This window comes from Marmota marmota, unplaced genomic scaffold (genome assembly GCF_001458135.2).
Source record: "Marmota marmota marmota unplaced genomic scaffold, marMar, whole genome shotgun sequence".
Taxonomy (NCBI): Eukaryota; Metazoa; Chordata; class Mammalia; order Rodentia; family Sciuridae; genus Marmota; species Marmota marmota.
This window is the reverse complement of record NW_026000101.1, coordinates 4,878,218-4,898,313: the sequence shown is the minus strand read 5'-3', so window position 1 is coordinate 4,898,313 and position 20,096 is coordinate 4,878,218. Positions and strand designations below refer to the sequence as shown.

Genomic DNA, 20,096 nt, shown 5'->3' with positions numbered 1-20,096 from the left:
CGTGTTTCGGAAGTGACCAGTACAGCAGATCTGAGGGGTGGGGAAGGGAGAAGTTGGGAAAAGGCTTGATAGACTTTGAGTCGGATGGGAGGCAGCAGACTGAAGGACCCCGATGGAAGCGCCACAGGGCGGGGACTTGTCCCCCTATCTGGGTATTCCCAGGGCTTGAAACAGTGACTAGCATCCTTTACCCAAAGACTCTGATTTCACCAGAAGGTAGACAATACACAGTCAATTTAGATTTTTTTCAGGTGACTTTCTGCCCTTGACCTTGTGTCCTGGAACAGAGCCACTGAATCAGTTCCCAGTTTACTGGGAAAAAGTCTCTTGTGTCTAGGGCAAAAACTAGGGGTCTTGTTCACTAGGTAGTCAGCTAAGTCCCTGGTCTGGGGGCAGACTCTGGCTTTGTTGAAGGTCCCTAAACTTGCGCTCCTCCTTGATAGACCTGTGCTTCAGATCTCCTAAGGGGGGCCCTCAGCTTGAGCTACATTCTTATTCTGGCTTCTTTTTTTTTTAAGGGCCTGAAGCTTAGGGACATAGGGATTCCACCAACCCACGCTGCTCCAGAGCTGGGGATTCCTTGGCCTTGACTATTTCCCCAGATTGTTCCACTCCTGAAAGAATTCCTAAAGTTGTTCTCAAGTTCATCTCCCTCATTGTATTTCTAAAGTGAAAACCCAAGGAAGATGCTGCTGTCCCTCTTTGGTGATCGCCCTCACTCTGAAACTTTCCCCAAGGACTGGGACTAGGCCCTCAAAGTAGGGCAAGGTTTGGGTCTGAGTTAACAGCAGGGTGTTTCTGAGCTGCACTTGGATTGGGGGCGGGGAATTTAAAGATGGAATAAGAGAAATGGGGAGTGTATGGTGGGAGGAGAGGGATATGTATCAAAGATGGTTGGTGTTTTAGTCAGCTTTCACTTCTGGGACTAAAAGATCCGACCAAAACAATCTTAAGGGAGGAAAAGTTTATTTAAGGGTTCACAGTTTCAGAGGTCTCAGTCCAGAGACAGCCAGCTCCATTCCTCAGGGCTCAAGGTGAGGTAGAACATCTTGGTGGAAGACTGTGGTGGAGGAAAGCAGCTCACGTGATAATCAAGAAGCAGAGAGAGACTTCACTCACCAGATACAAAATATATACCCAGAAGGCATGCCCCCAATGCTCCCCTCCTCCAGCCATACCTTACCCACCTTCAGTTACACTCAGTTAATTCTGTCAGGGGATTAATTCACTAATTGGGTTAAGGCTTTCATAACCTAATTATTTACCCTATAAACCTTGCATTGTCTCACATGTGAGCTTTTGGGGGACACCTCACATCCAAACCATTAGCAGTTGGAAACATATATCATGGAACAGAAGGATAGCCAGCCGGAACTCCTGGGCACAGCGGGGAACCTCAGAAGACCTAGCTCCATTTCTGCCATAGGGTCTCCCAGGGTTCAGGGATTTGGAAGCCTCTAAGGACTATGCAGCTATTATGAGGGTTGACCTTCATATCTCCAGAAGGGTTGGTGGTGGGTGGTGCTCAATGCTACCTGATGCTAAGGGAGTCACAGAATTGAGTTGGGAGAATGTCCTGTGTTGCTTTATAAATGACCTTACCGACTTACTCCTCCCAAACCTGGAAACCCACACTCTGCACCTTCCAGACAGGCTGCAAGCTTCCAGACGGCAGAGCTGAGAAAGGAGCATCTACACATTTCCACCACAAGGACAGAGAGGAAAACACTCCAGCAGGAGAGCACAGTACCAGAAGGTAGGGAGAAAGGAGTTCTGGCAGATGACTGCCATCAGGGAGCAGGTCTCAAGGGGCAAGGCTTTTGAGCAATGGATGCCTGAGATTATTGGAAGAAAGGAAGCCACAGGAAGCAGGGGTGATCTGAAATTCAGTTCTCTGGGACATGTTCCATTGGATTGAAATCAAGCCAAAAGGAGACTATTTTAAGGTGGAGCCTGGTAAAGGTGGGGGTGACAGATGAATCAGTAGATCCATGGGCTGAATGAGAGATTGAGAGAGGAAAGGGTCATGTGCTGAGGTGGGATCTATTCAGAAGGAGGGTCTAGTATCTAAGTATGTTCTCAGAGGATTGAAAGGGCCAATGGTGAGGGAAAAGACAGTCCTTAAATTTGGGGGTCTCTAGAAGCAAAAAGCAGTCAACTGCCCAGGGTTAAGTCTGACTTAGGGACTTTGGAGGATGGGGTGGAGGCACAGGGGACCTTTGGTTGGAAAATGAGCAAGCAGCTTAGTGGGATGAGAGAAGTGAAAGATCAGGAGTGACATGAGCCAGTGGGACTCTCACCACAGAGGGGATGAGGCCAGCCTGGGAGGGGAAAAGAGATGAGGGAGAATGTGGGCACCAGTGGAAGTCAGAAGGCCAGTGACAGGGGTGAATGGCATAGTAGGAGTGGGACACCCTTTTGAAGGGCAGAGTACAGTAAGAAGAAAGCAGTCTGCAGAGCAGAGAGGAGCAAAGGAAGAGCAGGGGCGGAGCCACAGTGGAGAGCCCTGGGGAGAGAGTGACAGCTGACCAGAGGTAGAAAGGTCTCAGACAGAGGGGTTGTGGGGGCAGGGATAAAGGTGGCAGGCATAGCTGAGGAGCCAACATGGACTCAGAGGAAGCTGCCCCTTTCCCAGAAGATCACTTGCCATGGTCCCGCTTACACATGCCAGCATGGATCTTCACTCAGTTCCAAAGCTGCTTGATCAGGGAGCCTGCCCAAGTGGCTTCAGGCTTCAGCCAGGAGCCAAGAGCCTGGTGATGATAGGGGCACCTGCGGCATGCAGGCCCTTCCCATGAGTCCACATCTTTAGACTTCCTAAGATTCTTTCTCTCTCACCCCAAGGCTTTCTTTCCATTCAGTTCCTTATGGGTACCTCCTTCAGGAACAATCCCAGGCTGCACTGGAGTCCTAAAATCATTCAGCTCACTTCAAGAAGAGGGCAACGGGAAAGAAAGAGATTAATTACTTCCAGAAAAGGTCCCATGCCACCAGAGCTTCCATCTAGCTAGCTAACAAAGCAAAAGACAGGTTCAGATGTTGAGAGAATGGACATTGGTTTATCCCACTGTGATGGTCATCAGACTGGAAAGCAGATGTAGTTGAAACCAGAAGCAAATTAACAGAGTAGTATTTCTCCCAGGGAAACACCATGAGGGTCCTACTGACTCTCTGTGGCAGACTACTACCTTAGTACTGAGAAATCCTGTTTTTAAAATCACGGTTTATCAAGAACCTAGTTTTTAAAATCATTTCAGTAAGAACAAAACATCCTGCTCTTGGCTGCAAGATCTAATTCACTTGGACGAAGAGAAGCAAGATTGATTTCCAGCAACAGATTTAGATAAGGGGCTTTTAGACATAAGGATCCACATCAGTTTATAGTTTCTAAGAAGAAGAGAGACTCATTTCCTCTTGGCCATTGGAACTGCTGCCATCCCCTGACACACAGCTCTGCTTTGCTTCAACCTATCAAGATACCATTTCATCTAATTTTTACCCAAGTACCAAAATCAAGTCATAACCTTTCCCTTTCTTGATGACACACCCCTATGGCTTCCCTGCTGTGCAGACCTTCCTCACTGCAATAGGCCAACCAGACTGACTTTGTCAGACTAAAAGTTTGCTCCTGCTGAACTGAAGCTGATTAGATTAGGGCACTGAGGATTCCCTTGAGATTTGGTCAAGAGCATTAAGACCATAGATTGGCCTGCTTGCCTTGACTTGGTAGCATTATGCACCTCTGAGCCTCCTCAATTCTCAAGATCTTCAGAGTTTAGATTTGTCTTTGTGTGGTTTTGCACTGAATCTAGACCCTGGTTGATTATGTCCTCGACCCTTCAGTGTTAGGTTCAGTATGTCTCTGGGAATTTTTGGTTTCTGATCAGACATTGCATCTCCTGGTGAAATATGGCTTTCCACACTCTCTCTGGCCTTCTTTTTATCCATGAGAACTTTCCCTAGTCTTTTCTGGAGTGAGAAATCTTTGAGAAAGATCTCACTATACATCATTCCATGCCAGGTGACTACTGATTTCTCAGGTCAACAAGTAGAGGCAGCTTGACCTTGGCACTGAGGGCTTGAAATATAAGTCATATTTTACCTTGGGTCAACAGGCAAGCCATCTCCTGGGCTCAACTGCTAAGCAGCTTTGTGCTGTCTTCTGGCATAACAGATCACAGTTACATTGGCCACTTGAGGAACTTGGACATGAAGAAGAATGTTCATTGGGAAGTACTTGTGCAAAAAGGAAAAAGACAGCCTTAGAGGAGATCATATATCTGGTCTGCCTAAAAGAGAGATGGCTGGGATTCCACCTAGATCCCCTCCCTGGCCATCCTGGGGGATATTCTACTTGGCAGGGCTTGTTGAGGTTGGGGCCACTGCTGGGAATTCTTGGTTTCTGATCAGACATTGCATCTCCTGGTGAAAGCTACTTTTATTTTTGTATCTGTGTATATATGAAAAGAGTTTCCTGCCCTGGAAATTTCTCTCTCCTCCCTATGAAGGGAAGAAAATCTTTTACCGGGATAATTTCATATTTGTTAAGAGCCACTGCTCTGACTTTGTTGTTTCTGTACCTTTGCCCTTCTCCTCACTTGGGAAATTTTAAATATTAATTGCTGAGAAATTATTGTTCACACTTAAGTGGTTCAAAATGTCTTAAAAAAATTAAATTGGGCTGAGGTTGTGACTCAGTGGTAGAGCGCTTGCATAGCATGTGTGAGGCACTGAGTTTGATTCTCAGCACCACAACTAAATATTTTTTAAAAAATAAACTATTTCTTTTGCATTAAAAAGTGTGGACAAATGAATTTAAATAATATCCTTCATTACTATAATTATGAAAGAAAATATCTTAATTTTAACGTAGGAGTTTTTAAATATGATTTTAAGATTTAACATTTGTCTCAAGAATACAAAGTTTATAAAATATGTTTTTTAAAAGTACCTTGTGGACTGGGGTTGTGGCTCAGTGGTAGAGTGCTTATCTCTCACCCCTCTCAAGTATGAGGCCCTGGGTTCGATCCTCAGCACCACATAAAAATAATAAACAAAGATATTGTGTCCATCTACAACTAAAACATTTTTTTAAAAAGTACCTTGTAATATTTCTGATTATTTTAGACAAATTGCACTGAATTAGTAAACATGTTGATTAAAGAACTCTCTCTATTGCCTTTGTTTTATTATAACAATTAATGCTAAGACAATAGTCTATATGCAGACTGTTTTAACCTTCTTAAAGTTTAAGAAAAAACAATCCTTGTTAGACCAGAATTTTTAAGATTACAAAATATAAAATTTTGCTTAAGTTAAATCATAGGCTAGCTGTCTTTTAAAAGGTCTAGTAAAATTCTTACATCATCCAAAATTTCCAGATACTTAAAATTTTAAAACCCTAGAAAACAGAGTTACTTGATATATATTTGAATATAAGGACAGTTTCTGACCTAAATACACACACACACACACACACACACTATATGGAATATAGTATACATACCATTTAGTATTAGTGTGTATGTGCAGATATATACACTATAATATACATTTAGTTTTAATTTATCCTCATTATATACACTATATAAGGCCCATAGACTTACAGAAACTGTAAATGCCCTTGGGTACTGTATTGGTTCTATCTCCTGAAAATGTAAAAGGTACTCTAAAATGTGCACTCATAAAACTTAGCTAGGCAGATCTTGGTTTCTTGACTTTTAATTTTCCCTGTGTCTAGAGAAAAAAAAAGTGGATGCCTTAACTGATTGTGGTGATTGATAAAAATGATTAGGACTATGCTTAATAGAACAATTATAGAAAAGTATGAATGTGTAAGCAGGATAATAAATGTAATCTGTTAAGGAATTATTCCTTTATTAAAATGGCAATTCAGTGTAATATGTACATTTGTTTTAATACCCAAAGATAAATTATATCCTATACTGTAATTTTACTATATGTGTATTTGTTAATTTTTTCTCTTAATATAAAGGTATATTAATGTTAATTTTTAAAATTACATAAATGGAGAAAAAGACACATTCAATGTTCTATTCTGTGTAAGTGGATTTATTCACAGAAAAAGGATTTATTTTTACACATGTTCCTCAGATGATACACCAAAAACAAAAAAAATAGTGTTTACTTTCCATAAAATTACCAAGTTATTTTGTGTACAGATAACAGTTTTCTTTTGAATCATCAGAATATTCTATTTACTCTCTGTCCTTCTGGTAATGAGTAATTCTTACACAGTTTTTTTTTTATTTTTTAAGCTACTGGATCAGACATCAGAAGGACGGTGGTTGAATCTCCACAAGAAGGGCTTTACCAGGTACTATTAACAACTAACACAGCAGGAAGCCCCTGCCTTCAAGATCAAGACAGGAGCCGACCACCATCCCTGGAAGTCTCGTCACAGAGGAGGCCAAGGAATCATTCCACAGCAACTGATCTCAGAAGAGGCACCTTCCACCAAGACCATCAGAACCAAGTTGGTGATTTCATAAAGAGTACAGCTTCCCCCAAGAGCCATCAGACAAGATGGCCAGAGACACCAATTGGCCTGCTTTCGCTTGCATGGGCTTTTGCACTTTCCTGTGTTCTTTCTTCCTGGCCAAGTGAAGCTTTAAATTGTTGACACTTCTCTATTAACCGATACCTCCTAGGTCTTTATCCTTAATTATGTTTTTATGCAGCCTTAGACACTCCAGGTTTGAATCCAACACAAGGCTTCAATTTGCTCATGATTTGGCTAAAGCTTGCCATGATACTGTCTGTTGAGTTTGTACTTAATTTCCTCTGGGTGCCGCCCAGCTTCCTTAGCTACCAATCTCTTGGAATTAATCAGCTAATTTCCTACGTAATAGGACTCAGCCAAGAAATAATTTTGAGATGACAAATGCTGCAACAGACCACACAACTCTGAAACCCCCATTACATCATATAGAAAGAAGGTTTCTGTTTTAAGCAGAACAATGCTCAGAAACCTTTTTGAAATTGGGCTTTTCCAACCAAGTTTTCACAAAAGGAAAGCCAGTGATGGAGGAGAGCGTGATCATGAGATATTTTCAGAAAACAGGAACCAAGAAGAGGACAAGAACCAGTCAGAATCCAGTGAGGGAAGATGAGCCTCATAGGGTACTCGACAGAGAGGCAGTGAGCCTCTCTGGACAGGGGTCTACAGTGTCCCCGAGTCAATAGATGGTCTGGAACTTGGGCCTCTGTGGAATCTGGTGGGAAGGTAGAATTGTTGGCAACCATGGAACTCCAAGGTAGCAGCATTTCTCCCACGCTCCCAAACAACAGAATGTCAGCTTCCATGGCCACCATGTTTCCCAGCTCACAGCAGGACTCTTGCCCCCAATGACCAAAACAGGGATCCTGTTCAAAGAACAAGCAGGAATTATGAGAGCTGGGACAGGGGACTATGGCAGAGCAGTGCTGCTCATCCTCCTCCCAAGGCTTTCTTCCACACTCCCTACCCTATGGCGCTCCCTTCCAAGGTCAACCCCAGGCTGCCCTGAAACTGAGTAGCCATCCTGGAAAAAGGGACACAGGAAAGCATCAGGAAAGCTTGTCCTTTGAGACCTCAGATTCTTTTGGTTAATCTCTCCAATCAGAGAAACAAAGAGCATAGGTGATATGTGGTGAAGAGAGGAGCAAAGCAGTATTTTCGCAGGCTTAATGGGAGAGTAGAACCTACAAACATCAAAATCACCCTTTAAGATAAAATGGTTCGTGACAAAAATAGTAAGGCCTTTCGCAGACATTATCTTGGGTGACTCTCACAACAACCCTGTGAGGTATGGAAGCCAGGTATCACCTCAGGAGCAGCCTGAATGTTGGGGAAGTTAAACAGTTTATCCAAAATCAGGACCTGGAAGTTCTGCCCTCAAAAACAATAGTGATTCCAATATACCTCACACCACCCACTAGTGGGCGAGACTCAAGGCCCAGCCATCGTTTTTCATCTGGATGGGTGGGTGGACCGGGCTTCCTGTAGGCCTCCCCTTTGAGAGCTCTGTTTCTAATGGGAACTTGCTCTAGGAGATGATGACCTCAGAGATTGTGTATCTGGGCCCTCGTGGAAAAGTGAGATCAAGGTTACTGGATAAAACCTTAGCTCCTGGTGCTATACCTTGATTCCTCTTTTTGACTGTAGTGATCTCTAGAGTCTAGAATGAATGGCTGGAACCCAGTTCTTACTCTCCTCTTTCTAAGCAAGCCGCAGGCATTCACTATTTGTGAACAATCTGATTTACTACATTGAATGAATAGAGCTTTGTGGTTCATCCCCATTATTCACTTTACAGTGGATACAAATATTTTCCTTTATTCCTTATTTGCGAATTTCAAGGAGGGTTTTCCATACGTCATGCTCAACTGACATTCTTCAGTTCCTACCCTCCTCTGATGTAGGCACGGATACTCCACTACCTGGGCCTCTGCCCCCGATGACAGAGCTTGGGCCCCAGTGTCTGATTTGAGGCTTTCAAAGGTTCTGAGTGTTGTTATTCCCATCAGCCCCCAAATAAGGGAAAGCCTTGGACTAGAGACATCTATGATGGGGCCATGGTTGATGAACAAGAGGCGAAGGCTCTGCTGTACTTCTTAATAATCCAGTCCATGGCCAGTGAATCCTGTGACCAGGGTTTTATCCTGGACCCCTCTACCACACCCAGACAGAGGGTCTATGACTTCAAACATCAATCCCAGCTCCCACTCCTGCCCCTCCTCTGTTTCCCTTGAGGCTATGCTGACCTTTCCTGACAGTTTGCAATCCGGGGTGGGCTTTGTGTCCCACATATCTGATTTTAGAAAAGTGGGAGGAGTCTGTGAAAAGGAAGAAGTCAGCCTCCGCTGAGGTCTGGCCCTTGGTCCCTCTTCCAGATTGCCGTATCTGTTTTTTCAAAGTGTCAGTTTTATGTTGTTTCCTCTGTAAATAGAGGAACAACAAAAGAACCCCCATACGCTACAGTGTAGCTGAAACTCGTGCCCCAAGACTTGCTGAGATGCATCTGAGCAGAGTTTATCTGAAGCATGCGAGTGCCTCACATAATTGGGTGCACGAGTTCTAGAACCACATCCTGGAGCCATAGCACAGTGACAGTATTCCTCAGGGTAACAGAGTCCCTGAACAGGAAGGTGAACCCACAGTCCCCCTCACAGCATCCAACCTGGCAGATCCTGCCACTCCTCCTAGGCATTCTAGATCCTTCCATTCTTCTCTGGATCTTACTATTTTCCAATTTCATCCTTTCATCAAATCATAAGTATACAGTAGTGCAATTTTCCCTTTACTCCACCTACAACCCAGATATTAGTTGGGTTGTCCTTTACCCTCTTGGTCATCTCAGCTCAGACCCTACCCTGTAAAGGTAGAGTTTTTGATAGTCTGGATTCTCCCAAGAGTTTCTGCTAATTCCTAGGGATTTACATTTTCAGAATTTGCTCTGTCCTCGACTCCAGCTTCTCACCTTACATCAGTCCAGAAGATACAGCCCCACTTCACATTCACCCCCAAAGAGTTCACTTCCAGAGAAAGCACTAGTGAACAATACAGCCACTAGAGAAGACACTATAAAGCTGGTGACGAGGGCGAGAGACAGGCCCTGCCCTCCCAGTCCAGCAAAGGACGTCAAAACCCCCCAACTGCTGATTTACGCACTCAACTGTTTCCTCACCAAAACAGCCCTTGGCCCAGGGCACCTGATCCTTTCCTACTGTATGATGAGGCTTTGCCAGAACTGGCAGAAAAACTAGGCTTCAACTTGTACTATTCCCCTCCGTCTATTTTGGCTAGATCCTTCTCCGATGCTGCCTAGCCCCCAGGTTTAGATCAGTGCTCCATTGCAGCCTGTACTTCTGTGGCTTGTTCTGCTTTTCCCATTAAGCTAAAAGCCCTGAGAGAGAAGTGTCAGTCATGCCATTCAGCACTACACCCAGTTCCTAGCTCAGAACTTAACATGCTAGTCATACACTATGCATTTGGGATGTTTGGATGGTTGAATGGATGGACAGGTGAGTTCATTTGAGATGACTGTGGGGCATCCAGGTGAAGCCTTCCAGTAAAGAGATCTATGGACATGGAGTTCAGAAGAGAGGGCTGGACTGGAGATGAGTCAGGTTCAGCCATGTACATATCAGTGGCTTTCTCCTTGGAAATGTCCCATTGATAAAGTACTTGAATGTCAGGAGTACTGTGCCAGACCCTAGTTTCAAGTGTATTGATCGTCATCCCCTGAGATAACCATCCCAGCCCCTGGTATTCCTGGTCCTGAGCTCACTACAAGCCATGGACTGTTTCCAGCCACTTTATTGTAACATTTTCCTTGAGGTCATTATCCCTACTGTACAGGGGAAGAAGTGGAGGACATGAGGTTTCCTTCACAGTGATTCACAAGGATCATAATCAGTGTGAGGGAAGCTATGAACTGGCTACTCACCCTGTGTTCCGCCCTCTGCTGGAACTACACTTGTCAGTAACCAGTAGCTACATGTAATTATTCAACATGAAATAATTACTTAAAATTCAGTTCCTGAAATTGGACTAGTCACATTCAAATGCTCAGTGGTCACATTTGTTTAGAGGCTACTGTACTGGACAGTGCACATAGAGGCCATTTCCCTCAGCATAGAAAGTTCTATTGGATGGTGTGGACCTTGAATGCCTTCCTGTAAGGCAGAGCTTACAAAGCCCAAGCTGTGCTTCCCACAGTCGTTGCAGGCTTACCTACTCAACAGACTTGTATGAGTTTGATGAGGCTGAATGAGTGGGGGTGGCTCTTCTGCAGCTTCCTGGGTGTACAGCTGCGACATTGGCATTGGACTGGCCATCATGGGCAGCCACTTCCCAGTTCTCACTTCTTTATCTCTGGTCAGAACTACATTGAAAGGTTCTTGAACTAATACTTTCATGTGGCCCCAAAGGAGGTAGCTTTTCTGGTGGGCCATTCCTGGTGAGCCATTTCTGTGGTATTCTACAGTCACCCCTGGACACCAGAGCCACAGCCAGCTCTCCCACCACACTCTTGGTAAGCAAAGTGTGTTAAGATTTCATGTGTTAAAATGTCTTCCTGCTTAAAATAGGCAGAACAGATTCTGTTTTCTGAACCAAATTCTCACTGGTGTGGTGCAGAGAAGACTTAACAACATAGCCCTTGTATTTCCAGATCATTCCCCCAAGTTCCAAACTCTGTAAATACAGTCCTGTCTCCTAGCAATTGGACTGGGTAGCCAAGCAGCCAGCACCTTTTGAACTTGTTTCTCCACCTTATTGTCCTTCAAGATATTGTTTATGCCTTACGGTATTAAACTGAGTCTGTCTGCAAGAAGTAAATGTAGTCAATAAAATAAACCTAATTTCCTGGACTAATCCAAGCATGTTTGTGGATCACAAATGCACTGTAATAAAATGCACGGTGTAGAGTACAACTCTGTCAAAGTCCACTGTTGTGAGTGGGGTGAATTTTCTCAGATAAGAATCCAGTCAGTGTAAATCAGTTCAGTCAGATCGCTTATTTCTTCCTACATGTAATGAGCTATACTGAGGGGTTAGAGGATTTGGCTGAAATGTAGAGGAGGTGGCAGTCTGAGACCTGGTATGTAGCAACTCAAAGGCAAGGGAGGCCAGAGCACAGGTGGCATGAGCAGGGGACATCTGGACATTGGAGAATCATAATGTCTACCATGACTCTTTCCTTGATCTTTGTACCCAGGCCTGAGACTATAAGTCAAGAGAGGTGTCTTGAGAACTAGCCTGGACATGTGTCACCATGATTCAACAATGATTCTGTGGAATCATGTTGATTCTCTGGCATGGCCAGAGTTCCAAAGAACAGTAATATAAACTGGTCATTTATAAATCAAGTACATTCTGAAATAGTTTCTGCTAACCTCTTCCTGTATGAAACAACCATGCCCCTTTTATTTATAAGATTAAAATGTTAAAAGCACCTGGCATAGTCAGCACCTGCTCAGATGTGTCCTTACCTGTTGGGAGGGGCACCATGCTGTAAAGCACAGAGCCTGGACTCCAGGGTTGCAGAGACCCAAGGTCAAATCATGGGCCCATCATTTATTAGTTCAGTGATATGGAGTGCATAGCCTCCCCACTATAAATCTCAATTTTCTGAACCGAAGATGGAAGAAAACCCTGTTTGTAGAATTTTCATGGTTATATGAAAAAGTCAAGTTGCTTACTAAGGAAATTTTCAGAAAAGGAAAAGAGGGAATAGTTCTACAGAGAACTTAGCACCCCGTCCCATAATTTGCCAAAAGTAAGGGACTTTACCTGCTCTGCCCTAGGATCCTTGGTATTGTGCTAAAAATACCATCTACTTCCTGTTGTTTGTGACAAATCAGAGTAAATTTCTAATTCCAAAAGCCTTCAAAACTTCTTATAGTCTAAAGAAGACCTCCAAAACTACTTAGTCTAAAGAAGATGGAGGCTTGTTTTTCTGTCACTAATGGTCCTGAGGACCAGGTTGGCACTCTGTCTCCACACAGTCATTGAGGAACCCAGTTTCCTTCCATCCTATTGCCAGGCCAAGGCATCACCCTTGTCTGCCTGATCAAGGCTGGGTCACAGGCACATTCATGTTTCAGCTCAAGAGAAGAGGAAAGAGAGCTGCTCCAATACCAGGAATTTCTTTTATTTGAAGGTGACCCAGCAGTTGCACATAGCACTTCATGCACATCACATTGACCTCAGTGTCATGTGCCACCCATGGCTGCAAGGGAGGACAGTAAATGCAGCCAGCTGGACATCCATCAGAAAATCCATTACTGGACAGGGGAAGGTTTTACCGGACAGCTGTCAGTCTCAACTATGGCCACCTTCCTGCTTGACCCCACCTTCTTGTCCTAGCTCTGACCTTTGCCATCAGTTTGGGTCTGTTTTGCCATTACATCTCATGATGAAATAGGATTGGCCATTTAGGCTCTTAACATTGAAGTAAAGAGTGGGGCCCAAAGAAAAATTCCTGGGAGCTTAGGTAAGAACTCACCTGAAATTTGGCTGTCTTCTAGAAAGGCAGTTTTGATAGGTGAGGGCTTTCCTCCCCAGGATTGTGAGAGGCCCTGGCATGGCTTACTGGGGGATCACTGGAGGGGACTCAGACTTGCTCTTTGTAGGGGGAGGACAATCACATTTTTCCTGCAAAGGATGTGCTCCCACCAAGTAACTGGAACCTGTAGCAAGTCTGTTCCCTGTGAGTGTTTTTAAAGAACACACAGTGCAAAGCTTCTGGGTGTTCTGCACCATGCAGAACTGAACTAGAATCTCCAATGGTGTGGAGAGTGTGAGACCAAAAACCAGAACATCTTGATGCTCTTGCTCCTGTACTTACCAGCTGTGTGACCTTGACAGGTTGTCTCCCAGCCCTGGTCTTTGTCCCAGGTTCCTGACAATGCAGCTTGAAATCTCTGGAGTGCTAGGAATACCTTCCGTACACTGGATGACTGTTTGGGGGGCCCTAGATAGCTTCGGAATGGAGCCTGGTTTACAGACCAAGACATGATTGGAGGTTTTAAGTTCCTTCTTTCCCATCACTCCTGACCCCCAGGGAGAGGAGAGAAGCTGGACATTGACTTAACCACCAACGGCCAATGATTTGATCAGTCAGGCTTAAGTAATGAAGTATCAATCAAAATTCCTATATGATGACGGGTGTGTTAGCTGTTCATCACTGTGACAAAAATACCTGACAAAAACAACTTACATGGAGGGAAAGTTTATATTTGGCTCACAGTTTCAGGAATTTCGTCCATGGTGAGCTGATTCCATTCCTTTGGGTCCAAGGTGAGGCAGACCAACATAATGGAAGGGCATGGCGGAGGAGGCTGGAAAGCAGAGAGGCTCACCCCCAGTGACCCTCCTCCTGCCCACCCCACCTGCCTCCAGTTGCCATCCAGTCAGTCCATTCACCTCCCAACATTCTTAATGCAAGAATATTTTGGGGGATACTCATATCCAGACCCTAACAATGGGGTGCAGAGAGCTTGAGTTGATGAACACATGTAGGCTCAGGGAGAGTAGCATGCGTAGAGAGGGCAGGACACTCTATACCCTGCTCCCATACCTTGTCCTCTGTATCTTTCCCTCTGGCTGTTTCTGCATAATAAACTGGTAATAAACAGTAAGAAAAGCACAGTCCTGATTTTATGAGTCATTATAATGAATTATCAAATCTGAGTCAGGGGTCATGGAACTGCTGGTTCATTTATGGTCACAAAAGCTCAAGAAGAGATCTGGGACTTGCAACTGGCCTCTGGAGTGAGAGGAAGTTTCGTGGGACTGAGTCCTTAATCTCTGGTGGCTGTGCTAACTCCAGGGAGTTAGTATCTCAATTGGATTGGATTAGGACACCCAGCTGGTGCCCAGGAATAGGAGAATTAGTTGATGTGAGGAAAAATTTCACACATTTAGTGTCAGGAGTTTCACGAGTAGAAGCAGTTCATTTCCATGACCTCCTCTCCTGTTTCTTGTTTGGAATATTTCAGCAGTGACTTTAGGGGAAAGACAGTTCCTCCCTTCTCATTCTGTTTCTTCCATGTCCATTACCAAATGTGGGAAAACCAAAGGTCTCCAAAGCTCCCTCCATCTGCCGGAATAGCAGTTGGCAATGCAAGAACAAGGGTGAAGTAAAGTTCAAATGCACTTCCTGGGGACCAGAATCCTGAGCTGGCATTTTGAACCATTCTCAGGTGTCAAAAATGCTGATTATAGTTCCCATGATCCAAGTGCATGAAGTGGAGATGGCAGGCACGAAAATAAATGAAAAATGTATGCAATCCAAGCAATATCTCCTCCTCAAGCTCAGAGTCTGTGAACACATCCAAAGCATGAGCGAGGATGCCTGAGGCCTAGCTAGTTTCTTGTGTTCAGGAGTGAAAATTACCAAACCCATAGATGTCCACAAAACATTCCAGAGTGACTACCGAGTGAATTGCAAGTGAGGGCCACCTTTTGCAGGCTCTTACACCAATTTACCAAATTTTCCAGTTTCTAAATTTTCTATAAAATTTCATTCGAATCCGTCATACATATTTAGGATAAAAACAAAAGCAATTAAAAGGTACATAGCAAAAGTGAGCTTTTCTCCTACCTCAGTCTCTTGGTTCCTCCGGGCCTGCCTTCAGGAATAGCCCTTGCCCACACAGGCATTTATGCAAGTCTGTAGCTTTTGATAAATTCCACAGTCTCCCTGGTATTTATGGGATTGCCTTACTGAGTGTGAATGTAATTAACTATTAAGAACATCTGAGTTGCAAGTAGAACATCATCAGGATGATGGCCTTAGCAGCTTCCTCGCCCCTCCTTCAGTCTTTGGTCAATTTTTTTTTTTTTTTATACCAGGGATTGAACTCAGGGGCACTCGACCACTGAGTCACATCCCCAGCACTTTTGTGTATTTTATTTAGAGACAGGATCTCACTGAGTTGCTTAGCGCCTCGCCAGTGAACTCTCAATCCTCCTGCCTTAGCCTCTAGAGCCACTGGGATTACAGGCGTGCGCCACTGCACCCGGCTTCTTTTGTCAATTTCACCCACATCCTTGGTTCTCCTTACCTCCATCCTGAAGCCTCCCAGCCTTCCACCCCTGCACCATGTCCCCCATCCACCCCGCTTTCTAGAGCCTGTATGTGCCTTCCAGCCATACTGAACAATACTTTATTGAAAATTCTATTGAACTCAGCTCACTGCATTGAACAGAAGTCAGGTATTCTGAGGTTCCTTTTACCTGACTTACCAGCCTTCATCCTTCCTGGGGGTAGGGGGCACCAGCATGTCCCCAGTCCTCCCAGTGTGCCAGGCACAGTGCTGTGTGCAGTGTAACTAAATTCAACACATCTCTGAGGTTCAGTTTTCTTACCTGAAAACTTTCTTACCCAGTTTTACTTCTAGGCCACCTGTGAGGATTAATTGCCACAAAGGAGGTGTAACTGTGCTTTCTAACAGGAAAAAAAAAAATACTGCTATTACTAGTATTAGCAATTCTAATTTAATGATAGGGAAATATACAACCTGTACCTAATTCAATTTTTCAGTAGATTTAAATATTGAAGTCTACTAATTGTTCACTAAGGAACAGCATAGCAGTTGGCAATCTAAGAACAAGGGTGAAGTGAAGGTTCAGATAAGGTGGAGAGCAGGAATTGAGGTGAGACGAGTCAGGGGTCCCCTGATAGACAGCGGTGTGCATTGGAGACCGGAGCAGACACTGCCTGGATAGTGCCCTGATAGGTGCCCCTGCAGAAACCCCAACCCTCAGGAACCTACTGCCATGCCAGGAAGCTCACCGAAGATTGCCAAATGGTTTTCTATATGTACCAGCTCCCCAGTATAGGAAAATAAGACCAAGGATGGTGAATACCATGTGTAACTTCTTCAAGGCATAGACATCCTTAAGTTGGGACTGAATCTAGCCATTTCTCAAGATCTGGGCCAGGGGAAAGGCTCCTTCTTGCGGAAGGAAGGAAGGAAGGAAGGAAGGAAGGAAGGAAGGAAGGAAGGAAGGAAGGAGGGAGGGAGGGAAGAGGGGGGGAAAGGGGGAAGGGGGAAGAAGAAAGAAAAAAAGGGAAGGGACCATAAAAATATCCTACTCTCTTTTTCGTTATTTCTTCCCCAACCCCTGAAGATGCATTTGGTGAGTTGTCTCCAATTCATTGAGCCAGAACCCAAACAGAGATTAAACTTCGTAAAAAAAAAAAAAAATGTCCTTTAGAGGTGGAAAGACGGTGGCTAGTCCATGCAAAGTTCCCAATTATTGGAAGATTGTTAAAGAAATATTGCTGGGTACTCAGCATTGAAGCTGATCCCTGTTCCACATCCACTTGGGAAGCCGAAGACCTTGAATTACTAAGTTTCTCCTTACACACACACACACACACACACAGTTGGTCAATCAAGTAATTATCTTAACAATCCAAAAAGCATACTAGTTATCCAGATACTCCTAATACATACATTAGATTCTAAACATAAATCCCTTGATTCTCTGATGTACTTTGAAATGGTGATCCCTCTGGACTTCAATTTTACAAATGTTGCAATCATTTAATTTAGTTTTTTTTAACAGAAACACATGAAAAGGTGACAGCCCTTGTCTTTTACGTTGGCATTCTTTTCCTTTCATGAAAATCTGATGCCAGACTCAGCCTTTCCATTTGAATGTGTTTTTAACTACCTTCGTAATGAAACATAGGCACTAAGTGGGACTTAATATTTGCTGATGAGATGACACAAGCCTTAGCTCATTCTTATCCCAGGTGGCCTCTCCCTTCTGGCTTCTTGCTGGGCATGAATCGTTTGGAAGCCAGGTGCTCTCTTATTTTAATAGCCATTTTTTTCTCTCCTGCACTTAGCTTCACCTCTATCAGCAAAGTGAAGAATTCAGACTATTACCCAGATAATTCAACCAAAATTGCCCTTACAGGAATTTTATTTATGTTTCCTAGAAGCGAAAGGGAAGATAGGGGCTTACTTTTAAACCTAAATTACTTTGTCAGCTACCTTTGTTGGGCAAACCCATATCTGGTAGACTTCTGCTGGAGCAGATCTATTTATATTCCTAAGGTCAGAAGTGTTATTCTGTTTGTTTCAGGCTCCTCTCTAAGTTCAAAATTCCTACATTGCTGGTTTGTTGATGCAGTCAAATGAGATAATAAGAATGAAAATTTCTGCATCCAGTAGATATTCCAGACATATTTAAAAACGCATGTTGAGTGTTATGGTGCACACCTGTAATCCCAGTGACTCAGGAGGCTGTGGCAGGAGGATTACAAGTTCAAGGTCAGCCTCAGCAATTTAGCAAAACCCTCTCTCAAGATTAAAAATATACATATAAAGCTAGCAGGTAACTCAGGGGTAAAGCATCCCTGGTGTCAATCCCCAGTATCAATAAAAAAAAAAAAAACAAAACACAAATGTATGTAGGTATACATTGCATGTTGATCAGAACATTTATGTTACACTTGACAATGTATGTAACACTTAACCTGCATTGTCTTCTTATCTTCAAAACAAAGCCAGTAAGTGGGGATAGGTAGTCACCAATATACAAAAAGTTGGGGTTAGGTGGATCACTCCATACCTCACTGCTTTTGTGAGAGCTATCTGTATGACCCCAAAGCTTTGTATGTTGACTGCCCATGCTTTACAGTTAGCTAAGGTGTTGGTTCTCAAACTTGGCTACATTTAGAACCATCTGGAAGCTTTAAATACTAATACCTAATCCAACCTCCAAGATGTTTATTTAACTGGTCTAAGGTGTGGCTTATGCATTAAGATTTATTACCCAGGGCTGCTCAACCATTGAGCCATATCCCCAGCCCTTTTTAAAAAATATATTTTATTTACAGGGCCTCACTGAGTTGCTTAGGGCCTTGTTAAGTTGCTGAGGCTGGCTTTGAACTTGTGATCCTCCTGCCTCAGCCTCCCAAGCCTCTGGGATTACAGGTGTGCACCACTGTGTCCAGCCCTTTAAGTTTTTTAAATAAAATTTATTATTGTGAGATAATTGCAGATTCACATACAGTTTTATAAATTAATATAGAGAGATCCTGTGTACCATTTACCCAGTCCCCCCTCCCCAAATGGTAACTTTTGCAAAACAGTAGTATAGTATCACAACCAGGATATTCACTTTCATACAGTCACCACTATAAAGGGGGTGCACTCACTTCCCCCATCCCTAATCTCTGGTAACTACTAACCTGTTCTATAATTTTGCTTTTAGAAAATGCTAAGTGGAACCACCATTTGACCCAGCTATCCAATTCCTCGGTTTATATCCAAAGGACTTAAAAACAACTTACTACAGGGACACAGCCACATCAATGTTTATAGCAACACAATTCACAATAGCTAAATTGTGGAACCAACCTAGATGTCCCTCAGTCAATGAATCGATAAAGAAACTGTGGCATAGATACACAATGGAATATTACTCAGCATTAAAAGAGAATAAAATCATGGCATTTGCAGGTAAATGGATGGAGTTGGAGAATATAATGCTAAGTGAAGTAAGCCAATCTCAAAAAACCAAATGTCAAATGTTTTCTCAGGATGCTGATTCATAATGGGGATGTGGGGGGAGCATGGGAGGAACAGACAAACTTTAGATAGGGCAAAGTGGAAGGAGGGGAGAAGGGGGCATGGGGTTAGGAAAGACAGTGGAATGAGATAGACATCATTAACCTAAGTACATGTATGAAGACACAAATGGGGTGACTATACTTTGTGTACAACCAGAGAGGTGAAAAATTGTGCTCTATATGTGTAATGTGAACTGAATTGCATTCTGATGTCATGTATAACAAATTAGAATAAATAAAAGAAAAAAACATTTGAGTTCATGCAATGAGCTGGACAGCACCAAGCTCTAAGGATGTTCTGTGAATGACACAAAGTCTAGATCATGTTCCTAGTGGACATTAAAGTTGTCAAAAAAAGAAAAAAAATAACTTCTTAAAGATGACCATGTCAACATGAAAAAGTTTTTGGAGCCAAAAACATGACCATTAAGAAATAAGAGAGAGAGAGAGAGAGAGAGAGAGAGAGAGAAAATGCTAAATGGAATCACATCTGTGATCTTTGGGATCGACTTTTTCTTCTCAGCATAATTCCAGGTTGCAGCCACCTATAATTAATTCTCCCACCACCACCACCTTGGGGGTCTTCCAGAAAGAACTGAAAAACCTGCTAAACAAATTCCTGAAAGAGCTGCCCCACTAGGTTATTTTTTACGGCCAGATAGTACTCCCTTGTATGGATACACTACAGTTTAACCATTCACCCGCCCAAAGGCATGAGTTGTGCTCTGTTTCTAGCTATAATGAATGAAGCTAAGCTGTTCTGGACATCTGTGGGGGCGGGGGGTTGTGTGAAGACAGACTTTCATTTCTCAGGGACAAACACCCTACGGCCACTGCTGGAGCGCATGGCAGCTGCACATTCAGTTTCTCAAGAAACTGCTGAAGTGCTTCCTGCAGCAGCTGGACCTGTCACATTCCAGCAGCAATGCAGGGTATTCTGGTTTCTCCTTGTCCTGCCCACTGCTAGAGTAGTCACCCCCCCCCCCAGCCCCG

General features: G+C 43.6%; 1 non-coding gene across 1 annotated transcript; it reads right to left on the bottom strand.

The window, feature by feature from the left end:
- Positions 1-19,679: 19,679 nt before the first annotated feature.
- On the bottom strand, positions 19,680-19,742 carry LOC125610732. Its single transcript, XR_007340732.1, has one exon. It is a non-coding gene; the product is annotated as a U7 small nuclear RNA (small nuclear RNA).
- Between the last annotated feature and the right edge of the window lie 354 nt (positions 19,743-20,096).